The sequence below is a fragment of the Pelophylax lessonae genome (genome assembly GCF_965119305.1).
Source record: "Pelophylax lessonae genome assembly, chromosome: 2".
NCBI lineage: Eukaryota > Metazoa > Chordata > Amphibia > Anura > Ranidae > Pelophylax > Pelophylax lessonae.
Window position 1 is genome coordinate 428,783,940 of NC_138769.1, and position 22,685 is coordinate 428,806,624.

The 22,685-nt window shown below is 43.2% G+C and overlaps 1 protein-coding gene across 2 annotated transcripts in view; it reads right to left on the reverse strand.

Annotated features, from left to right (window-relative positions):
* Positions 1–22,641, reverse strand: part of LOC309546267 (toll-like receptor 7) — a 64,443-nt gene extending 41,802 nt beyond the window's left edge. The window contains exon 1 of one of the 2 annotated variants that reach the window (XM_082245849.1): positions 22,552–22,641. The gene's annotated coding sequence lies outside the window, so the exon portion shown is untranslated. Of the gene's footprint in view, positions 1–22,546 lie in introns of both variants that reach the window. The other variant, XM_082245848.1, reaches the window with a different exon arrangement.
* Positions 22,642–22,685: the final 44 nt, after the last annotated feature.

The window sequence follows — 22,685 nt, forward strand, 5'->3', positions numbered from 1 at the left end:
CAACTGGAGCCCACCTGAAGAAAACATTACACCCTCAAGGAGGATCAGGTCCTCCTAAACAACAGCCTGAAAAACCTTGCGGCCAAAGAAATCATCCACAGATGCCAACACATCCACTTTATAAAACTTTGTAAAAGTGTGCACCGACGACCACGTGGTTGCCTTGCAAAGCTGCATCACTGACACTTGATGACGAAGGCCCAGGAGGCACTAAGCGCCCTAGGAGAGTGTGCCTTGACAGGGAAAAGGGGGAACCTGATGAATATTTTAAAAGTGAGGCTTCTGTAGAGCTGAAAGTAACAAAATTAAGATCCCAAGGTGGCCAAAGGTCAATGGAAAAAAAACACCAAGGTCAATACCTGGCCATGGATGGTACCCAAGGCCAATTTCTGTTCAACCCCCCATTGAAGGAAGGTTAAGATCAGAGTCACCAAGAAGGAGCAAGGATGAATCCCAAGAGACTCACACCACGCAATGTATGTCTTCCACGTACAATGGTAGATCTTCCTAGAAGTAGATTTCCTAGCTTTTACCAGTGTAGGAACCACTGACTCAGATAATCCTCTATCCTTTAGCACCTAGCGTTCAACAGGTAAGCCATCAAAGACTGCGACTTTAAAGCAGGATAAAAGATTAGTCCTTGGGACAGCAGATCCTCCCTGAGAGGAAGCTTCCAAGGAATGTCAGGGGTCAGCCGCACCAGATCGGCGTACCAAGCCTGCCGAGGCCAATTCGGAACCACTAAGATGACCAGAATCTTACAGCAGGAGGCAAATTGCCACCTGCAATTTCTGGAGTTTTTCCAGAAGAAGGAGCACTCTGGCTTCGGCCGAGTCCAGAGTCAGACCCAAATAGTTAAGCTTTGTGGAAACAGGGCAGACTTCTGAAAATTCAGAATCCAGCTGAAGTCCCGCAGAGCTTTTTACCCTGCTCACAGAAGGAACCTAGTACCGCGATCCCCCAGTGGCGTAGCAAAGCTAGCACCTGAGCCAACACTTTTGTATAGACCCGAGGAGCGGAGGCGAGACCAAAGGGTAACGCACAAACTGATAATGCTCCTCTCCCACAGCAAAGCGGAGAAACCGCTGGTGACTGGCACATATAGGAAGGTCAGCATCCTTAATGTTGATAGAGGCAAGAAAATTCTCCTGACGCAGGGATGCCACTACCATTCGAATGGACTCCAATCTGAACTTCTGTACCCGCAAAAAGCAGTTTAGCGCCTTGAGGTCCAAGATTGGACGCACCTTGCCTTCCTTCCTGGGGATTGTGAACAGGTTGGAGTAAAAACCCTGAAAAAATTCGGAAGTCGAAACCAGGACAGTCATCCCTTGAAGGAACAGATCTTGTACCCCCCAAAAAAGAACCTGCGGGTAGGTGCAGGTTGGAAGGAAAAATCCTTTCCGGGGGGACAAGAGTGAAACTCGATGTTGTAACCGGACTGAATAACTTCATGGACCCACTTGTCTTGCACCAGGGAAGTCCACGGGTACGGAACCCAGCGAAGACATCCCCCCCACCCCATATACAGGTGAGAGCTCAAATTCATGCTGAAGGAGCCATGTCCACTCTAGGCTGGCCAGACCAGGTTCATTTGGAGCCGCCAGAGGAGGCCCTGAAAGGCTTTGAGCCCTTGTCAATCGACCCTGAAGGAGAAAAAAACTTCTTAAGGGCAGAGAAGGAAGGAACCTCTACGACGAGGTTCCTTGCCCTTAACACAAAAATATATTCCAAAAGATCAGCGCGCCACTTCCAGCAGCCAGCAATAAAAGGCACACAAATCCTTGTAATGAGTAATATGAGTATTGCCGCACTTGAACAGTTGATAAAATATATCCATCAGTCCCAGAAGACCAAAACGATATGACACAGAACACTGGATCAGAGTGGCTCCCAGGATAAAATCGGTCTGATGTTACATGTGATTGGACTTCTCATCTGAGGATTACTATCAAGTGTATGCAGATAAAAAGAGAAGGGAAAAGAATATCATGGTGCAGTATATCAAAGTGAGTATGTCACATCCACATGGGGGGGGGGGGGGGGGTTCACCAGTGATGAATAGACACAGTGAGTGCACACTACCTCCACCCCACAAGCAGTGCAAACTCCTCAGAACTGAAAGATCACACGCTTGATATAATGGACCAGCAAGGGTCTCGGTACAGCCTCAAACGGATAATGCCAAGCACCCCAGAATCTTCTCCCAACCTCTTGTTAGACAGTCACAATCAATGCACAATAAAATGGAAAGTATCTTTATTAAAATGTAGCACAAAAGCCAAAATAAAAGTAGCCACTCACATATAGGTATACTCTGGTGCTCCTCAAAGGTAACAGGTAGAGTTCCTCAGTGGGCAGCTAGCCCGACATGTTTCTGGTCAAAAGCCATTCATCAGGGGGCTCCTGTGCAACACTAACTCTAATATATCGGTATTTAGAGATATGGTAATTCAGGATTTGGAGAAAGTCAACTCTCGAAAAATATATGAAGAGAGAAGACTCTTCTCAGGTATGAAAAAATTGCAGAACAGGAATGAAATAATAATAAGGAGGTGGGGTAGTTGTGCTAGATAAAGAACATCACTTAAAACAAATGCACACCATCTTAGATGATAGTGATACCTATCAGCCTTTATCAAAAAACCCACAAAACCTTTTATGAATGAATTGGAGTGTCTAATAACTAAGGGAAGCAAACTATGAATTCTCGCAATTCTTGCCCTAGGATCCCTGTGATGTATTGTCTACTTAAAATACATACAGACTTGAATGACCCCCCCGGGTAGACACATCATTAGTGGGATAGGGTCTCTCACATCTAGAATTGGAGAATATATAGACTCCTTCTTACAACCTCTGGTAATGAAAACTCCGGCGTACCTGCAGGATACTAAACCTGTCCTTAATGAATTGTCCAAATTTCGTTACAAAGAAGGTATGATATTGGTAACAGCAGACGCAACGTCTCTGTATATGAATGTTAAGCATGAAGATGGTTTGATGGCAGCTAAGCACTATCTAGGGGAAAATGGTGGGATCCCCCTTAAACAAAGAAAATTTATTCTAGATCTTCTTATATTTGCTATGACTAATAATTATTGCTGGTTCCAAAATAGGTAATATTTACAGCAAAGAGGTGTTGTTATGGGGGCTAAGTTTGCCCCCAGTTTAGCAAACCTTTTTATGGCCCATTGGGAGGAAGAGGCAATTTTTGATAAACATTGGGATGGTCTAGTATTTTATAGGAGATTTATAGATGATATTCTGCTTATCTGGGAAGGTGACAATCATTAGAGTCCTTTATGAATACACTAAATACTAATGAGCGGAACATTAAACTAACTTTCAATATAAGTTGTGAACAGATAGATTTTTTAGATCTCACAATTATGGTGAATAACCATCAGTTGGAAACAGAAACTTTCTTCAAAATGACAGACAGGAAAAGTTCTATTCCTATAAACAGCTGTAATTATCCATCCTGGCTGCGCAACATCCCCAAAGGTCAACTAGTGAGAATTAAACAGAACTGCACTAAGTCTGAGGATTATCATGTACAGAGTGAAATCCTCAAAAGTAGGTTTCTGGAGAAGGGATATGACACCATTACCCTTAACACTGTAATGGAGGAGGTGGGGAAATATGGATAGGGCTTCCTTGTTAAATAAGTCTGAGCGGAACAATAAGGGAATGATTTGCCCATTTATAACTACATCTCCACTCAATCCTATGAAATCAAATGTATAATCAAGAGAAGGTGGGACATTTTAAGGACAAATCATACCCTGAAAGAGATCTTACCGAGCAAACCTGAGATAATCTTTAGGATGGCCCCTAACTTAAGGGATAAACTGGTACATAATGTTGTTGACCCTCCAAGGACTCAATTATTGTTGTTTAATGACATTAAAGGTTTCTATCCATGCAATAATTGTATGATATGCACCTTAGGTCAAAAGAGACTAAGGAAAATCACCCATTTTTCATCTAAAGTGACTGGCAATACCTGAGAGGTTGAGTTATTCATTACTTGTGAATCAAGTTATGTGGTGTATTTACGAGAATATGGTTGTGGCAAACAGTACATTGGTCGTACCACAAGGAGTTTAAGATCTTGACTTAGAGAGCATATTTACTGTATAAGAACTGGCTTTCGCAAGCATAGGTTTATCCTTACACTACAGGAAGTGCCATAATCGTGATCCAAAATGCTTGTAGTTTGCAGCTATCGCTCTGATTAAACCACAGTGGAGAGGATGCAATAAAACTAGAGAGGTTTCAAGACTCAAGATGTATTGGTTTGGTTATACAAACTTAGATCTTATTTCCCTTATGGGCACAATGTAGAGTGGCATATAAACTGCTTCATAGATAATAGCTGAAAGTGTATTTACTCTGTGACCTTTTCCTTTTATCTTATTTTAATGTATGTGGTTTCAGTATTCAATGTGTCCTCCCTAGTGCTAAAAATTTGTGATGCATTACCTCATCTGTCTCCCATTTAGTCATTTTTTGGGAAGATATATTTGTTGGCCACAAGATGGCGAAATCTTGTATACTGACACTCACTTCAGATGTAGCTATTTTCTGTATATGTGAGACTTGCTGATCTAAAGGGATGATACGTTTAGAAATGGGGAATTTACCGGCTGGCAGGACTTGCATCACTGGCGTACCTCACCCAACCACAGACCAGCAGGGTTTCCATGGAAACCACAGACTGTCACTATCAGCTGGTTACTCATCAGGACACTGCTGGTCGGTGGTCTGATAATTGACGCTAGTGATGCAGGTCATGCCGGCTTATTTTAATGCTTTTATCTTAATTCTTGTGTAAGTGCATTGTATGTAGGGGGGATATAAGGGATTAAATAAAGTACATTTAATACTACACTATGAGTGGCTCCCCTCCCTCTTTACATGTTTTACATGTCCTATGATCTGAACTGCTCCTTGATACTTGGTGGAGTGTGTGGATAAGAACCCTGTTTGCTTCCCCCTTATTATATTGGCTTGAAGAGGAATGCTGAGGAGAGTGGTGCTTAGCCCAGGAGACCTTATCCCTATCTATTGGAGAGTATCCGTTTCGGGGTTCAGTCAGTGTGGTCCTTTGGATGGAAATGACAGGCTTTTAGCCATTTAACCTTTGGTGAGTGCGGAGCCATTGGGAGAGGCTGCAAGTGGTGTGGTGAAGGATTGTGAAGGTCAATCATTAATACTTCCCTCACATGGTGTACTTCGGGATCATTTCTACATATTATGGACTGATTACATGAGATATTATGTTTTGATGCATCATATTGTGTTATATTTTTCCATAGTCCCATCAACTGCAATTATTTAGGATTTAAATTCCTGAGTCTTGAATGAGCATTTGTATATATTTTTTCATTATTGTTTAGCGCCGCCTGGTGCTTTGGCTCTTACGATCCAACACACCCTTTTGTATAGAATTGTAACACTTTTTTAGGTGGCTGCTTGTGTATTTTAATTATTCTCTTAGTTTAGTTTGGCGCAGGGTGGAGACTCCTTGTAATTCACAAGTTGATCTTCCTATTCAATAATAAAATAGATTGTAACTAATTGTAAAATACTCATCTCGAATGACCAGATCCCAAAGCAGATCAAGACACTGAAGACTTGAACTAAAAGGCCAAGCCCAAACCTGAAAAACAACCCACACCATAATTCCCCCCTCCACCAAATGATTTGGACCAGTGCACAAAGTAAGGTTCATAAAGACACGGATGAGCGAGTTTGGGGTGAAAGAATGCGCTTCTGGAAGAATGGTCAAACATTCCCATAGACACACTCCTAAACCTTGTGGACAGCCTTCCCCGAATAGGTGAAGTGGTTATAGCTGCAAAGGGTGGGCCAACTCAATATTGAACCCTACAGACTAAAACTGGGATGCAATTAAAGTTCATGTGCGTGTAAAGGCAGGTGTCCCAATACTTTTGACAATTTGTACAGTACAAAGAGGCAACCATATTTACTCATTATTAATGCCTGCTGTGCTCCCTGCTTAGTAGTTGTGTCTTACTGTTTCTCTATCATAAAGATGTCTGGATACTAAAAACAACAGACTTCTAGAGATTTAGGTATTGGTAATACTATAGATTGTCATCAATCAATGACATGGAAAGCTGGAGTTAAATGTTCAATGCTCTAATTAGAACCTGTGGTGTAAGAGTTGCCACAACATGACTGATTGCCACACAGGAATATGTGCACAGATGTCTGTCAAAATCTTGCTGTTTGATCATCACTATGGATAAAATTTTGCAACAACTTTAGATTTATACTAAATATAAAAATTTGTTAAAATGTGCTTCCAAGACTGTACTGTATATAGGCAGCAACATGCAGTGGGCCCCACATGCCTGTACACAATAGGAGCACTGACAATTAGAGATGTCCCGAACTTTTTGCCGGCGGACAGTTCCCGGCGAACATCGCTTGTTCGCGTCCGCCGCTGCGGGCGAACATATGCGATGTTCGGTCCGCCCCCTATACTTCATCATTGAGGCAAACTTTGACCCTGTACCTCACAGTCAGCAGACACATTCCAGCCAATCAGCATACCCTCCCTCCCACCTCCTATAAAAAAGCAAGGGCAGCATCCATCTTAGATCATTTTGAAGCAGTGTGTTAGTGAGAGCAGGGGGAGTGCTGCTGCTGCTGTTAATAGCTAGGGACAGTTGTTAGTCAGTGTTCTCGGTCTTGTTAGTCAGTGTTCTCGGTCCACTCCTGCTGTGTAAGGACAGCATCCTGACAGCACCCCAAAAAGCCCTTTTTAGGGCTGGCATTTGAGTAATTTTTTTTATTTATATATATATATATATTGTGTGCAGTTGCCTGCCCGCCGTGTGTGAGAGGCCACAGACCCACCACAGACTGTACTGTGTGCACACCACACTCATTTCGGGTGGCACAGGCACAGTACCTTGCAGTTTAAAAAATATATTTTTTTTTCCTCTGTCATAATTGCAGTGAGTGTCAGGTCCACAGAGTGTACTGTGCCCACTGCAGTGCCCACCACTGATATATATACGGTGGCACAGCAGCTTGCAAATTAAAAATATATATATTTTTTTATAATTGCAGTTGCCTGGCCTGCCAGTGACTGTCAGGTCCACAGAGTGTACGGTGCCCACTGCAGTGCCCACCACTATTATATACGGTGGCACAGCAGCTTGCAAATTAAAAATATATATATTTTTTTATAATTGCAGTTGCCTGGCCTGCCAGTGACTGTCAGGTCCACAGAGTGTATATGAAGATAAATTTATGCACTACCAAATGAAGAGAAGGGAACGGTAAAAAGAGGAGGTACCAATATAGAACAATGGAGCACCAGAAATCTGCAGCTAATTTTGTAGTGTCCCCACATACAACAAGATAAAATAAAGAGTAAAAATCAGCGCAGATATTCTTAAACCGGTGAACCATAGATATCTAAAAGTAGATCTTTAAAATTAATCAATAATTCAAAATCAATAGTATAAAATCAATACATCAACCTTCAGATAAAAATGACAAAGGTGCTTGAGTGCCAAAGTGAAAGTGCATAAATATGATAAAAAAGTGAGATCCTCAATATGGTGAATCAATAGCACTTGAATAAGTATCCTGTGCAAAGTGAATGCTGTCAAAGGATCAATAATAAAGGGTACTGATCCAACATTCAGCAGAAGAAAGAAGAAAACAATATTATAAAGTGAAGTGCCCTATGAACAGTGAACCCATCCAACTCTTCAATCAAATAAAGTGAATCAATAAAAAGTGACGAATGTGATCATCTTAAAGAAATAAAATGCTAAAATGGAGGAAAATAAAAAAATATTTTAAGTGCCCTGTGAAGGGTGAACCACTAAAACTCTTCAGTAGCAAAAAAATCTTAGTAGTGATAAATGTGAAATATATCTACAAATTAGATATATACACTGAATAGCAGTGTGAGGGTGAAGACTGTGAAAAAAAGTCCAAAGAAAATTGTAGCAATCAGTCTTGGATGAAAAAAATTGTAGTGAAAAAAACAGAGTGTACTGTGCCCACTGCAGTGCCCACCACTCATATATACGGTGGCACAGCACCTTGCAAATTAAAAAAATATATATTTGGTCTGTCACTGTGAAGCGGGCGTAACCCTTACACTACCTGATTGATACAACATCATACCTGATCGTATACACACACTGGATGTTTTAAAGCACGTTATTCCAAACAATTAAGGAATGTTAGGTGATTTATGCCCTTTATGGATTAAAACCCAACTCTGCGTCAACTACGTAATTTTCCGTGGGAGTTTTGCCATGGATCCCCCTCCGGCATGCCACAGTCCAGGTGTTAGTCCCCCTGAAACAACTTTTCCATCACTATTGTGGCCAAAAAGAGTCCCTGTGGGTTTTAAAATTCGCCTGCCTATTGAAGTCTATGGCGGTTCGCGAACATTCGCGGAGGTTAGCGTTCGCCGTTTGCGAACGGCAAATTTTAGGTTCGCGACATCACTACTGACAATAGAAATAATACTGCAGTGTCGGATGTCAACGTATTGCTATTAAAATGAAATTACCCCAAATTAAAAAAATAAATAAAAAGATTTAAAGGGGAATTTCAGGCAATAAATTAAACCAGTCAATATGCCATGAAAGCAAAACTGTGTCTGAGCACCATAAACCCTATACAATTCATTTTTAATATTCAAGAGAAACTCACCCATCACCACCCATGTCTCCATGCTTTATTTTGTTCAGACATCACTTTGAAATACACCATCTAGAATTTTTAACTACAGCCATCTTGAGTAAGGGCAGATGGATCATGTAACCCATCCTGGAATCCATCTGCCTTTAGATCAGACATGCAGGCAGGAGGCAATGCTTAGCTGAGAAAACCATCTCTTCAAGATGAAAGAAAAAAAATGCCCATAAGGACTCCAGGGGTATATAAAATAATTTTGGCTTAGGCCAGAAACCAGGAAGAAACTGAAGAGATGTTAAAGTTTAAAACATGAAAATATATTATATAAATATGTGAAGTAGCCTTGCTTAGTCAAAGAATGATTTCACTATATACAATGAAAGATGTATAGGCTGCCAGCACCAAGGATATGGTTCACATCCAAAGGTAGTACACAGAGGAGTGCAGCACACAAAAAAACTGTTAATAAACAATCATAGCACGAATAATAGTCCTTTCTAGCATGATGATATTATTCAATCATAATAATAAGGATGCAGTTCTGATGACATGATTGTGTAATGACTTATTATTTAATTTGGGCAATTCATTGAATTTTCATACTGTGGACATTTATTATCGCTACTATTTGCACCTTTGCACTTCCATTGAGCACTTTGTTTTTATTGCTTAATACTACTGCATTTGTTCTTAAATCAGTTTTGGATTCAGCACATTTGCACTTTATGCACTTCTATTATTTATGATAAAGTTTGCATTTAGCACCATTGCACTTTAATATTGTATATGAATTTATGTCATTCATACATACTTATTTATATTTTTTGTGATTTATATTATTGCAAGCGCTGCTTCTGGCACATCTATCTTTCTGAGTTTTTACTTAGTGAGCAGCAGCTTAAAACACACACTTTATCACATTTTTTTCATTTAATACACTTTATAGTTCCGAGCGCGGGTTATAATTTTTGTAATTAATATGTATATACTGCTTGAAGTCTTGACTGCGTATACATCTTAAGGAGATCTGTACAGAGATCGGCAAGGCTGATATATCATCATACTACCACTGCTTTGAATGTGCCGGCTGTCTATGTACTGTATGAGGGGCTGGTTTATCGTTGCACTGAGGGAGGTCCTGCTGGAAAATTCCATCATATGTCTGTTTTGACCACTCTATGATGTGAGGGTCAAACCGCTCTGGTAAGCGGCTTGTCTCTTCAGAGCACGGTGGTGGAGCAACCCTTGAATCTGACACTCTTTCTAGGCTGTGGGATTTCCTTTTTTCATATCCCTTTTGTCACGTTTATAGAAATGAACTGTCATTAGAACTGCATCCTTATTATTATGATTGAATAATATCATCATGCTAGAAAGGACTATTATTTGTGCTATGATTGTTTAACAGTTTTTTTTTTGGAGCTGCACTCCTCTATTTGTGTAAGAAAATATATTATACTTTCCTATCTGTTTACAAATGCTAGCAGCATAACAATTAACTACCATTTATATATTGTGACCTGTCAGGATAAGCATTGTCTGGGAGGTGGTAACCATACATGCTTCCCCACTAGCTGCTCATGTAGCCCTCAGGGGTGTGCAGCAGCGTGATCTGTGAGGGACACAGCAAATCACAATTGTTGTGTCAATGTCATTGGCCCTGTACCATGTGTGTGCTGTGAAAGTAAACAAAGACTGTCCTTCATGCAGCCGTTGTTGACTACTGTAATAGCTATGACTGGCCACAGCGATAACATGGTACAGGGCTTACAAACAGTGTTAGGATACTTATTACTTACATAGTCATTATGGTTCTTAACCACTTAAACCCTGGAGGATTTGGTTGCTCAAAGACCAGTGCCTATTTTGTGATTCGGCACTGTGTGACTTTAACAAACCATTGCTCGGTCGTGCGGCGCTGTGCCCAAATTAAATTGACGTCCTTTTTTTCCCACAAACAGAGCTTTCTTTTGGTGGTATTTGATCACCTGTGCGATTTTTACTTTTTGCGCTATAAACAAAAAAAGAGCGACAATTTTGAAAAAATAACAATATTTTTCACATTTTATGTATGAAATTCCCAAAAAAATGTAAAAAACTAATTTTTTTAACATTTTAGGCCAATCTGTTTTCTGCTACATATGTTTGGTAAAGAAAAATCACAATAAGTGTATTTTGATTGGTTTGCGCAAATTTATTGCGTTTACTAACTACAGGAAAGATTTATGTCATTTCTATTGTTTTTTTTTTTAACTAATAATGGCGGTGATCTGCGATTTTTTTTTTTTGAGGGACTGCGACATTGTGGCAGACAGATCGGATCCTTGGCTGACATTTTTGGGGGTACTAGTGACATTACTACAGTAATCAGTGCTAAAATATGCACTGTTACTGTAAAAATGACACTGGCAGGAAAGGGGTAAACTTTATTGGTGATCAGTGGGTTAAATGTATCCCCAGGGGCATGATTCTAACTGTGGGGGGCGTGGCTTTTGATGTAACCACAGAGACATACGATCCTACATAGCAGGATCGTATGATCTCTGCAGTTACACCAGGGAGAATGACAGGCGGCTTTGTTTACATTAGCCCCCTGCCTTTCTCCCTCTCCAGCGGGAGATCGCGAATGACCGTCGGACATCGAAGCCGCCGGTCACTCACGTGGGGATGTTAGTGAACGAGCGGGGGCGGGAGCTCCCCCCTAGATGCTCATGGGCGAGCGACGTAGCCCTATGTCGTTTTGCCTGTAGGGGGCTGACTACCACAGTAAATAGTCATGCGGCAGTCGGCAAGTGGTTAAAAAACAAAACCACAATCAGCCCCAGAGCAGTACATTGTGACTCAGGTGAAAATGTGATGTAAAATAATTAAATTGCAAAAAAAAAAAAAAGCAACTTTTTTTTTATTTTTTACATACTGTCACCAGAGTAGGTTGCTCAGCTGCACCAGTCACATTGGGGGAGATTGTCTACAACTGGTGCACTCAGAAGCTGATTTGTTACCATGCAAAGCTGCTCCATATTCTAACTTCAGCTTGTTCAATAATGTTTTGACAATAAAACCTGGAAGCTGATGGTTTCTATGTAAAAGCTGCACCAGATTTTGCACTCTCCAGGTTTTTAGTGAATCTCCTCCAGTATCCCTGATCAGTGCCACACTAGCCATAGTGTCACCATAAGGACTTGTTCACATGTGTGATGCTCTCTGAAGAGCCATCTATTGTATTGCCTCCTTACCACTTGCTTTAACACTGCACAAGCACCCGATTCCCGGGTATAATTCCTGACACAGCTGCGAAGCAAAGAATCACAGTGGCCAGGGGTGTACACATGCTGTGGCTGCAGCTTAAAAGGGGAAGCAGCTGAGGGTTTTTTCCACACCCAACATCCCAAGTGAACAAGCCCTAATAATGCAGTCGGTCACTGTACCAGTCACAGTGCCAGACCAGTCTAGCTAGAATCTGTTTCCGATTACCATACACCAGACCAGTTCAACAAGCAAAAGTTTTTCCAATCACCAGCACACCAGTCCCAGTGTCATTAGACCAGTAGTATATGCAAGGAACAGTGTACTTATCGTCACACTGTAAGCCAGCAACGATGGCCCTGTTTCCACACCAGTGCAGTGTTGACTCTTCCTTCTCCGACCCTGCCTGTTATTGACCACATTTCTGCCTGCTGCCTTGACTTATCCCTTGCCTGTTTTTGCAGCATGTCTCTGCCTGCTTCCTGAACTGACCCCTCCCGCAGAGCTATTGTGTTCTCCTGGCAGAATGCAGGGGACGGTGGTTTGGTGCAGGGAGTCATCCCCAGTGTCCGCTGGCATTGATTGCCTCCTAAAAAGTCGACATTCTGGTTTGTACCCAAGTCGATGGATGGATCCCTGCTGAACCGGACAAGATTCAACCAATCTATGGCCAGCTTAAGCCAAATTCCCCGACCACATGTATTGAGGTGACCATTACCACATGTTGGTTTAGATACAATTGATTGTATCTTGTGTATCACATATTTCAATGTCCGGTACGTAATTAGTCCAAACAGTGAAAAGTCTCACACATGTCATATTGCCATACTTTGAAGGAGTAGCAGAATGTGTTTGGGGGTGTAATTCCAACAATGCCTATGATGTGTGTTAGAAATATCTTATTTAATTATTTGTGCAAATAAATATAATTTTCATTCTTGCATTTTCCAAAAACTTGTGGTCAAAAATTACATTTTCAAAAGACTTACTATGCCTTTCAGAAAACACCTTGGGGTGTTTGGATTCCAAAATGGGGTCATTTTGGGGGTGTTCCTGTCCTGGCACTTCAGGGATTCAAGAAATACGATAGGTAGTCAGGAAATTAGACACATAATTCATGCTCCTTCATTTTGCGATTTTTTTTTTTGCGGGACTGCGACATTGCGGCAGATAGATCGGACCCCTGACTGACATTTTTGAGGGTACCAGTGACATTACTACAGTAATCAGTGCTATAAATATGCACTGTTACTGTAAAAATTACACTGGCAGGAAAGGGGTTAACTTTATTGGTGATCAAGGGGTTAAGTGTGTCCCTAGGGTCGTGATTCTAACTGTCAAGTGGCATGGCTAGTGAAGTGATCACAGAGACATGCAATCCTATATATAGCAGGATCTCATAGCCTCTGTGTTTACTTCAGGGAGAATGACAGATGGCTGTGTTTACATCAGCCGTCTGTCTTTCTCCCTCTCCTGCGGGAGATCCCGAGTGGCTCCCGCGATGGCTCCCCAGGGAACGAGCAGGGGGGGGTGGCGCGCGCTAACCCCCTACAGTCTCATGGGTGAGTGACATAGGTCTACGTCGCTTTGCCTGTAAGCTGCAGTAAATCTATGTGAGAGTGGTAAAAAAAAAGTCTCACGCATGTGGTATTCCTATATTTAGGAGACATAGCAGAATGTGTTTTGGGGTGTATTTGTAAGTATTCCTATGCTTTGTGTAAGCTTTGTGTAAGAAATAACTTTTTAAAAATGTCAACTTTATTTTCCAAAAAATTGTGGCAAAAAGTTACAACTTCAAAAAAGTAACCATGCATTTTGCCAAATACCTTAGACTGTCATCTTTCCAAAAAAGGGGTAATTTTGGGTGTATTTGTACTATCCTGGCATTTCATGGCCTCAATAATTGAAACTGGCAGTCAGTACATTAGGACAGACTCCACTTTCAAGTGTATATACAGGCAGTCCCCGGGTTACAAACAAGATAGGGACTGTAGGTTTGTTCTTAGGTTGAATTTGTTCAGGAACAGTCGGAACAGGTAAATTTTTTAAGTTTAGCTCCAGCCAAAAGAATCATTTTTAGTTTTTTTGGATAGCATAAGAAAGGATAACACCCCTGTGACATTTGTTTTGCTCTCTGTGCCCCATTCAGAAGATTTCACCTCACTTTCTGTCCCTATGACAATTGGATTTTGAAAATTTTGGGTTGTTGTGGAAACAAGGATTAGTGATAAAGCTTCAGTGGAGACACCTTTTTCCCATGAGAACTCTTACAGGAGTGAATTTGCCTTCCTAGGGAGAGATTTCTCCTCACTTCCTGTTGCCATCCTCCATTTGTAAGTAGGAGTCGTTTGTAAGTCGGATGTTCATAACCTGGGGACCACCTGTAGTTGACCATTGGTTTTAGACTAACTTTCACAATATACACCGATTTAGGTTATTTTTACTGATGAAATGTAGCAGAACACAATTCGAAGAATGTTTGTTTTTTTTTTGCTATATAAAAAAAGGAAAAAAAGTCCAAAAGTGGTGACTAAATACCACCAAAAGAAAGCGCCATCGGTCTCAAAGGATATGAAATTAATTTGGGTAGAGTGCTGAACGACTAGGCATTTGCCTTTTAAAGTAGGACAGTGCTGAAATCTGGAAAATGTGAAACAGTCCAGTCTTGAAGTGGTTAAAAAAAGTTAATGTGCAAAAATTGGATTTTTGACTTACCATAAAATCCATTCTCTAACGTTCATTGACAGACACAGCTCCTGATCTTCTTGACCTTTGATTTATACTGCCCCCTACAGGAGTAGGACACTAGGCAAAAAAAAAAACTTGACTACGCTTATGGGCAGTCCCAGGGGGTATACTCTCTCTCTCTCTGCTATAGATACTCAGTTTTGTTACAAGCAGTGTCAGAAGTAATACAACTCCATAGAGGGGTGGGTGCTGTGTCAATCAATGAACATCAGAGAAGTGGCTTTTACGGTAAGTCACCAATCCCATTTTCTCTTTTGTTCATTGATGGACACAGCTCCTGATCTTCTTAACCATTGGGACATCCCAAAGCAGTGTCAAACATGATGAGGGGTGGGAACAGTAAGAAATAAACCATAGCCAACCAGGTAACAGGAGCTCTACCAAAACAACTGGAGCCCACCTGCAAAAAAAAAAAAAAAAAAAAAGACACTGCCAAAGAGGGAACAAGCCCCCTAAACAGCAGCCTGCAAAACCTTGCGGCCAAAAGAAGCATTCACAGATGCCAACACATCCACTTTAGAAAATGTTGTGAAAGTGTGCCCGGATGACCAAGTAGCTGCCTTGCACACCTGCGTGCCTGATGCCTGAAGCCCCAGGAAGCACTGAGCACCCTCACAGGGAGAGGAGGAACCTGACCCTTAATCCAATAGGCTTAGTCGGTGTGATCCATCTAGAAATGGTCGCAGAAGAAGGGAATAGTCCGTTTCGAGGCCCATCTGTAAGCAAAAATGGCAAGTCGACTTCCTAAAAAGACTCCGTAGCTGCCAGGTACACCCAAATAGCCCGAATCACATCCAAGGAATGCAACGCAATTTCCTTCTGTTGTTTTGGCCTGGGACACAAGGAACGCAACACAATGTCCTCATTCAGATGGAAATCAAAGACCACCCTTGGAAGGTACGACAGACAGGGGCAAAGAACTAACTTTTCTTTGTGGACCACCAAATTCAACAAAACAATGCTGCCAAATCTGACAATCTGCACGCAGAGGTGATAGCCACCAAAAAGGCCACCTTCTGGGATAGTGTAAGCAGGGGAATCTCCCAAAATGTTTCAAAGGGAAGCTTCTGTAGAGCTGAAAGCACCAAGTTGAGATCCCAAGGCGGTAGTGGGGACTGCACTGGTGGAGTCAAATGTCGAATCCCCTGAATAAAAGTACACAACAGGGAGTGTGTGGCCAAGAGTCATTAAAAGAAGACAGCCAAGGTCGACACCTGGCCTTAAAATGGTACTCAAGGCCAATTTCTGCTCAACCCCCTGTTGAAGGAAGGTCAAGACCCGAGCCACCGAAAAAGAGCGAGGGTGAACACCAAGCGACTCACACCCTGAAATGTACACTTTCCACGTCCAATGGTAGATCTTCCTAGAACTAGACTTCCCAGCTTTCAGTAGTGTAGGAATCACCCACCCAGACAGACCTTTATCCTTCAGCACCTGGCTTTCAACAGCCAAGCCAACGACTGTAAAGCAGGATGGAAGATTGGCCCTTGGGATTGCAGATCCTCCCTGAGAGGTAGTCTCCAAGGGGCGTCCGCGATCAGCCGCAGGGATTGGCATACCATAACCGGCGAGGCTAATCCGGGTCTACTAGAATGACCAGAATTCCTTCTGCCTTGATCCTGCGCAAGAGTCTCGGCAGAAGCTTGAGAGGGAAGGCATTAAATCGAATGATAGTGGCCCCAGAGGGCCACCAGCGCATCTGTGGCATCCGCTAGCTGATCCTATGACCGTTCCACAAACCTGTGCACCTTCCTGTTGAGCCAAAAAGCCAATAGATCCACCAGGGAGACAGCTGATGAATCACCTCCGGATGAAGGGACCACTCCCCTTGGTCCAAAAAGTGCCGACTGTGATAATCCACCTACCAATTTTCCACCCCTGGAATGTGTACGGCGGAGAGGGCCGTACCAAAACATTCTGCCCACTGAAGAATGCTGGCTACCTCCAGAGCTGCCAATACACTTCTTGTTTCACCCTGATGATTGATATAAGCCACGGCCATGGCATTGTCTGATTGGATTCACCCCTGTAGGCGATCTGTCCAGTGATTCAGGCACAGCCTGATTGCTCGGAGTTCCAGAACATTGATCAGAAGTCTGGACTCTTCCAGTGTCCAAGCTCCCTGAGCGGAGTTCCGACCCAGGACAACTCCTCACCCGGACAGAGTGGCATCCATGGTGACCACTGCTCAAAACAAGGGGAGAAAAGCTTTGCCCTGGTGAAGAGCTAGACAGCAAATCCACCAGATCAGAGACCCTTTTGGGTTTCTTGGCCCCCGGGTGCATGGCTTTGCATTTGTCGGCATTGAGCCTCATTTGCTGCGTGGTTGCCCGGTGGGGCGGTGCATTGGGGTCGGATTGTGAGTTGGAGACGTCCTGTGGGGGGGGTTGTTCCGCTGCGGAGCTTGGTGTCATCTGCAGGGACTGACATGGTGCTTTTGGTCCCAGACCCTATATCATTTGTGGAGATATTGAAGGGTGGGGGTCCCAGCGCTGGACCTTGGGGTGCACCGCTGGTTGCTTTGGACCGTTCAGAGTGGGAGTCGTTGGCCGCTGCTCTCTGGGTTCTATCTTCTGGCCAGTTTTCTATCCATTTGCAGGCTGGTCTTTCCGGGCCTGTGGACTTTGCCTTGCACGCTGGCCGTGTGTGGAGAGCTGTGTCGGACGATTTTGTGGGGTCCGGGTGTGCTGCGTAGGCGGCCACCCCTCTGTCCCGGGTTTTGCTTGCCTCCTCGTGGGGAGAGGTCGGGTTTGTTTGGCGGCTTCTGTCTCTCATGAATCCATGCTGTCTGTTGCTTGGGGTATTTTTTTTCCGGCAGGAGCTTGTCTGTGTGGTCTTTTGTTGGACTCTCCAATATCTTCCCGACTATGGACGTTGAACTGGCGGGTCTGTGGTTGCTTGGCGGGGACTTTGATCCCTTTATGGATGTGGGCGCCGCATTGGCCCTGCGCCGGTCCGGTGGTGCTGTTCCAGTCCTTGACGGGTCCCTGGGGGTTGGAAGCGGGGGCTTGGAAGTTGCAGCGCTCAGTTCTTTTGGGGTGCGTGGGTGGGTGCCGTCTGGTCTGGGCGCTTTGTCCACCCTTGTTGTGTCTGGGTGTTTCTGGACCGTGTCGCTTTTGGGCCATTGTGGATAGTTTGGGGCTGTGTCGGTGCCGTCTTCATTGTGGTCGTGGGCTCCCCCATGCTCCTTTGTGTATGCGGAGCTGGGGAAAGTGTTTGATGGATTTGCCTTCTCTTTGTCCCCAGTCACCCACTCCTGGTTAAACAAGCAAAAAATTGGGGGAGCAGACCCTGAACATGTATATCTAAAGCCGGTGCAGCTATGGACCAAGCAACATGTATATTAAAAAAGAATAGCGCAACCATGCAAAAGAAATGACTATCAAATATGGAGACAATCCATAAATAAAAATGGGGGTTTAGTCCCACCATATGGCCATATCGTGCTCAAGCCCACCACTGCGTCAAAGTACCCCATTATCAGTGGGTCCTACACTATCCATAAAAAAGGGGTGAATCCCATCCCCCACACACACCTGTACTCTATTGGTGTCCTCTATCAAGTAGATATAGGAGGAGTCCCCTGCAGTGTATTAGCACACCTTCCCAGCAAGGAGTGTTGTCTCCAAGGGTAAGAGAGGCTGGATTCACCCCTTTTTTATGGATAGTGTAGGACCCACTGATAATGGGGTACTTTGACGCAGTGGTGGGCTTGAGCACGATATGGCCATATGGTGGGACTAAACCCCCATTTTTATTTATGGATTGTCTCCATATTTGATAGTCATTTCTTTTGCATGGTTGCGCTTTTTTAATATACCCACTCCTGGTTGTTTTGTGGGGGGCCTACATGCTCGGACCTAGCCTTTTTGCTGTTGATGTCTTTGGGGAATTTTTTGGGGTTTGTCCTACTGTCTTTTGCGGTCTGTCGTTCATTTTGGATTTTTGCGTCCCTGACTTCCTTTTTGCATATTCTGTTATATATAAAGGTATAATCCTGCCATTTTATAAAACCCTGGTCTGGCCACATCTGGAGTATTCTGTCAAGTTCTGGTCGCCAATCCTCAGAAGGGATGTGCTGGAACTGGAGAGAGTCCAAAGAAGGGCAACTAAATTAATTAGGGAATTGAAGGGCCTTAATTATGAGCAGCGATTACAAGCGCTTAATTTATTCTCCCTGGAGAAGAGACGCCTGAAAGGGGACATGATAGCGATTTACAAATAACTCAATAGTGATCTCAGCATAGGTAAATAAACGATTAAGTCTCAAGGAGTGTAAGAGGACACGTGGCCACACAATGAGATTGGAGAGGAGGTTTAACCTTAAGCTGCGCAAGGGGTTTTTCACTGTAAGGGAGGTAAGATTGTGGATATCTCTTCCACAATTGGTGGTAACTGCGGGGAGTATAGCTACTTTTAAAAAGACTCTTGGACGTGCATCTCAAAGATCACAACATTCAGGGTTATGGGAAATGAATATGTCCCTTACACCCACACACACACACACACACACACACACCTGCGCAGGTTGAACTGTTGTCTTCATTCAACCTCAACTACTATGTAACTATATGTTTTGATATGGATTTGATTGTCCAGAGACTTCAGACACTTTTCCCATTTGGCCAAGAGCTCCCTTTGCAGGGACCTCGTATGAAACGGGACCGCCTGGATGGTAAAAAACCATCAGGCCCAGCACCCTCATGCAAATCCCAAGGGACAACCATCTGCTAGACAGCAAGAGATGAATCGCAGCATGCAACTTCTGGTTTGTCCAGAGGAAGGAACACTCTGGCTAGAGTAGAGTCCAGAGTCAGACCCAGATAGTCCAGTTTTGTGAAAGGAACCAGAGCAGACTTCTGATAATTCAGAAGCCAGCCGAACTCCCCCAGAGTTTGTATAGTGATGTCCACGTTGTCCATCGGTGCAGTAGGAGACTCTGCTCCCAAGAGAAATCATCCAGGTAGCCCAGCACTGTAATCACTTGCTGACATAATGTCAGCAACTGGAGCCAACACATACTGATAATGCTCCTTTCCCATGGCAAAGCGGAGGAAGCGTTTATGACAGACACATATTGGAATGTGTAAGTAAGCGTCCTTGATGTCGATAGAGGAAAGGAAATCCCCCTAATGCAAGGATGCCGCCACTGTGGGAATAGACTCCATTGTGAACTTATGTACCCACACAAAGCAGTTCAGGGCCTTGAGATCCAGAATTGGGACGCACCTTGCCTTTTCCTTTCGGGACCGTGAACAGGTTTGAATAAAACCCCTGAAAACGTTGCGGAGTTGGAACTTGAACGATTACCCCTTGAAGTAACAGGTCTTGCACCGCCCCGAAGAGGGCTTGCAAGCGGTTGGGGGACAGGCGCACATTTGAAGGAAAGAGCCTCCTTGGAGGGTAAGAATGAAACTCGATCTTGTAGCCGGACTATCACTTCATGGACCCACTTGTCTTGCACCAAGGAGGTCCACGGGTCTGAAAACCAGTGAAGACATCCCCCTACCCCAGGCACGGGTGAGGGCGCACCTTCATGCAGAAGGAGCTTTGTCTGCAGGTCTGGAGAAACCCCGCTTTGGACTTGCCACACCAAGGTCACTTGGATCCTTCCGAAGAGGCCTTGAAAGGCTTTGAACCCTTGTCAGCCAATCCTGAGGGCCGAAAAAACTTCCTGTGAGCCGAGAAGGATGGGCCATGTCTGCGACAAGGTTCCTTACCCTTATTAATCTGCTGAAGAAAGGTGCTCTTCCCCTCTGTGAGACTCTTAATGATGTCATCCAGAGTAGCTCCAATGATGTCATCCAGAGTAGCTCCAAAGAGGCGATCTCCTTGAAAAGGAAGATCAGTTAAGGCTTTTTTTTTTTTTTTGGAGGTCTGGTCCGCAGACCCACAAAAAACACCTAAGGACCACTGCTGAAACAGACAGTCTAGAAATCAGGGGAGCCACATCCAAAGAGGCATCCCAGATAAACTGCAGGCCCTAGACCAACTGCCCCTCCCAGCCAGCTACAGATTCTGAGCTTTAGCTTAGGTTGCCTTGTGGATGATTCATTTGAACTACAGCTGAGCCTGGATGAAAAGTGAAGTTCTGAGCAGCATACCTTTTCGTTATTTTAAATATTTCCTACCTTTTAGAGGTTTCAGAAGAGAAATCCTAATGCAAGCAATTCTAAACAGTTCCACTGTGCCTCTATCCCTAGACAGACTTGGGGCACATCAAGCTATCCCTCATTAAAGTAATTGTAAACGTTCACCTTGTACAACAAGCCATTCAGTTTAAAATAGAAATGAAAAGCAAAACATTTGTGTATAGCTATAGAAAAAAAAATGTCCTTTTTGTAAATAAGTGATCACAGTCCCTCTGTTCACAGCTGCATAAGAGCTGGGGGGTGAGGATAAGCAGCAGTACACTGAGCTTCCCTTGACAGGCTGTGCACGGGAAGGGGAGTCAGGACAAGTCTGATCATTGGAGGAGAGCACACTGAGTTCCCAGCATAGCTAGAGAACTGACCATGGTGTGTTCTCCTGATTAGTGTGGTCAGTTTTTAATAGGAAAGCAGAGGGACAGGCAGGAACACCAGAGATTTCACACGAAGGAAGCAATACAAAGAACTGGATACTTTCTCATACAAGTGCATGGTACAGCAGGCACATATCAGAAATATGAAGTGTCGGAGGTAACAAATGCTTTAACATACAATGGAGAAGCCCGCTTTCTAAAAAAAAAAAACTTGAACCCTTTGGTAGTGTTTAAAGAAATATTAAAGGCTTGCTGTTTTGTTTTAAATTTAACAAGCATGTTCTACTTGCCTGCTCTGTACAATGGTTTTGAGCAGAGAAGTCTTGATTCACCTCTTGGATCCACGCCCCCCCCCCCCCCCCCCCCCGCAAGTGCTCCCATAAAAAATTGCCTGCTCTGGGGGCACTGGTGAGTACTCGCTCCCTCGTCACTGGCTCTGGCATGTCCATAAGACAGAGGGTGGGAAATGCATAGAATGTAGCAAGGTTAAAAAAAAAAAAAAAAAAAGAACACATTCTAAAATAACATAAACATTCTAAAAATTCTCTAAAAACAAAGCAGGACTGGGAGAAAGTGCTGTGGTCAGTCGAGACCAAAATTGAGCTCTTTGGCATTAACTCGACTTGCTGTGTTTGGAGGTAGGAAAATGCTGACTTTGACCCTCAAGTCTAGTAACAGTCAAGAACGGAGGTGAAAGCATTATGCTTTGGGGCTGTTTCTCTGCTAAGGGTACAGGCAGACTTTACAACAAAGGAGTGGCTCAAGAAGAAGCACATTAGGATCATTGAGTCGCCTAGGCCGTTCTCCAGACCTTATTTCTATAGAAAAATGTACGAAGGGGGCTGAAACTTGGAGTTGCCAAGCAACAGCCAAGAAACCTTAAGGATTTAGAGAAGATCTGTAAAGAAGAGTGGACCAAAATCTCTCTTGAGATGTGCGCAAACCTGGTCACCAACTATAAAGCGTCTTATCTCTGTGAATGACAACAAGGGTTTTCCCACCAAGTCACGTTTTACTTGGGCATGAAACACACACATATGAATGATTTTTTTCCCCATACATTTTCAAATTATCAGATTATATATATATATATATATATATATATATATATATATATATATATATATATATATATATATATATAGGAAACAGCCAACTGGTTGTAGACTAGACTCGAGGGGAAAAAATATAAATGTATAACCACAGTAAGGTGGTAGTGAATGAAAACATTGTTATATAGTTGAAAGTAACTTTTTTTAAATATCTACAGTAGATACGGTGACAATAAATATCATACGATTCTACAATTCAAGAAATCTACACATTACCTTTGGATCTACTCAGATGCTAAATATACTTCTTGAAAATCCTTAGATGGCATCTGTGTCAGGACTACATCTTCCACCTCTGTCTTCGTCTGTGGTTTATCTAACAATAAGCAGATGTGTTGCTCATACTCAAA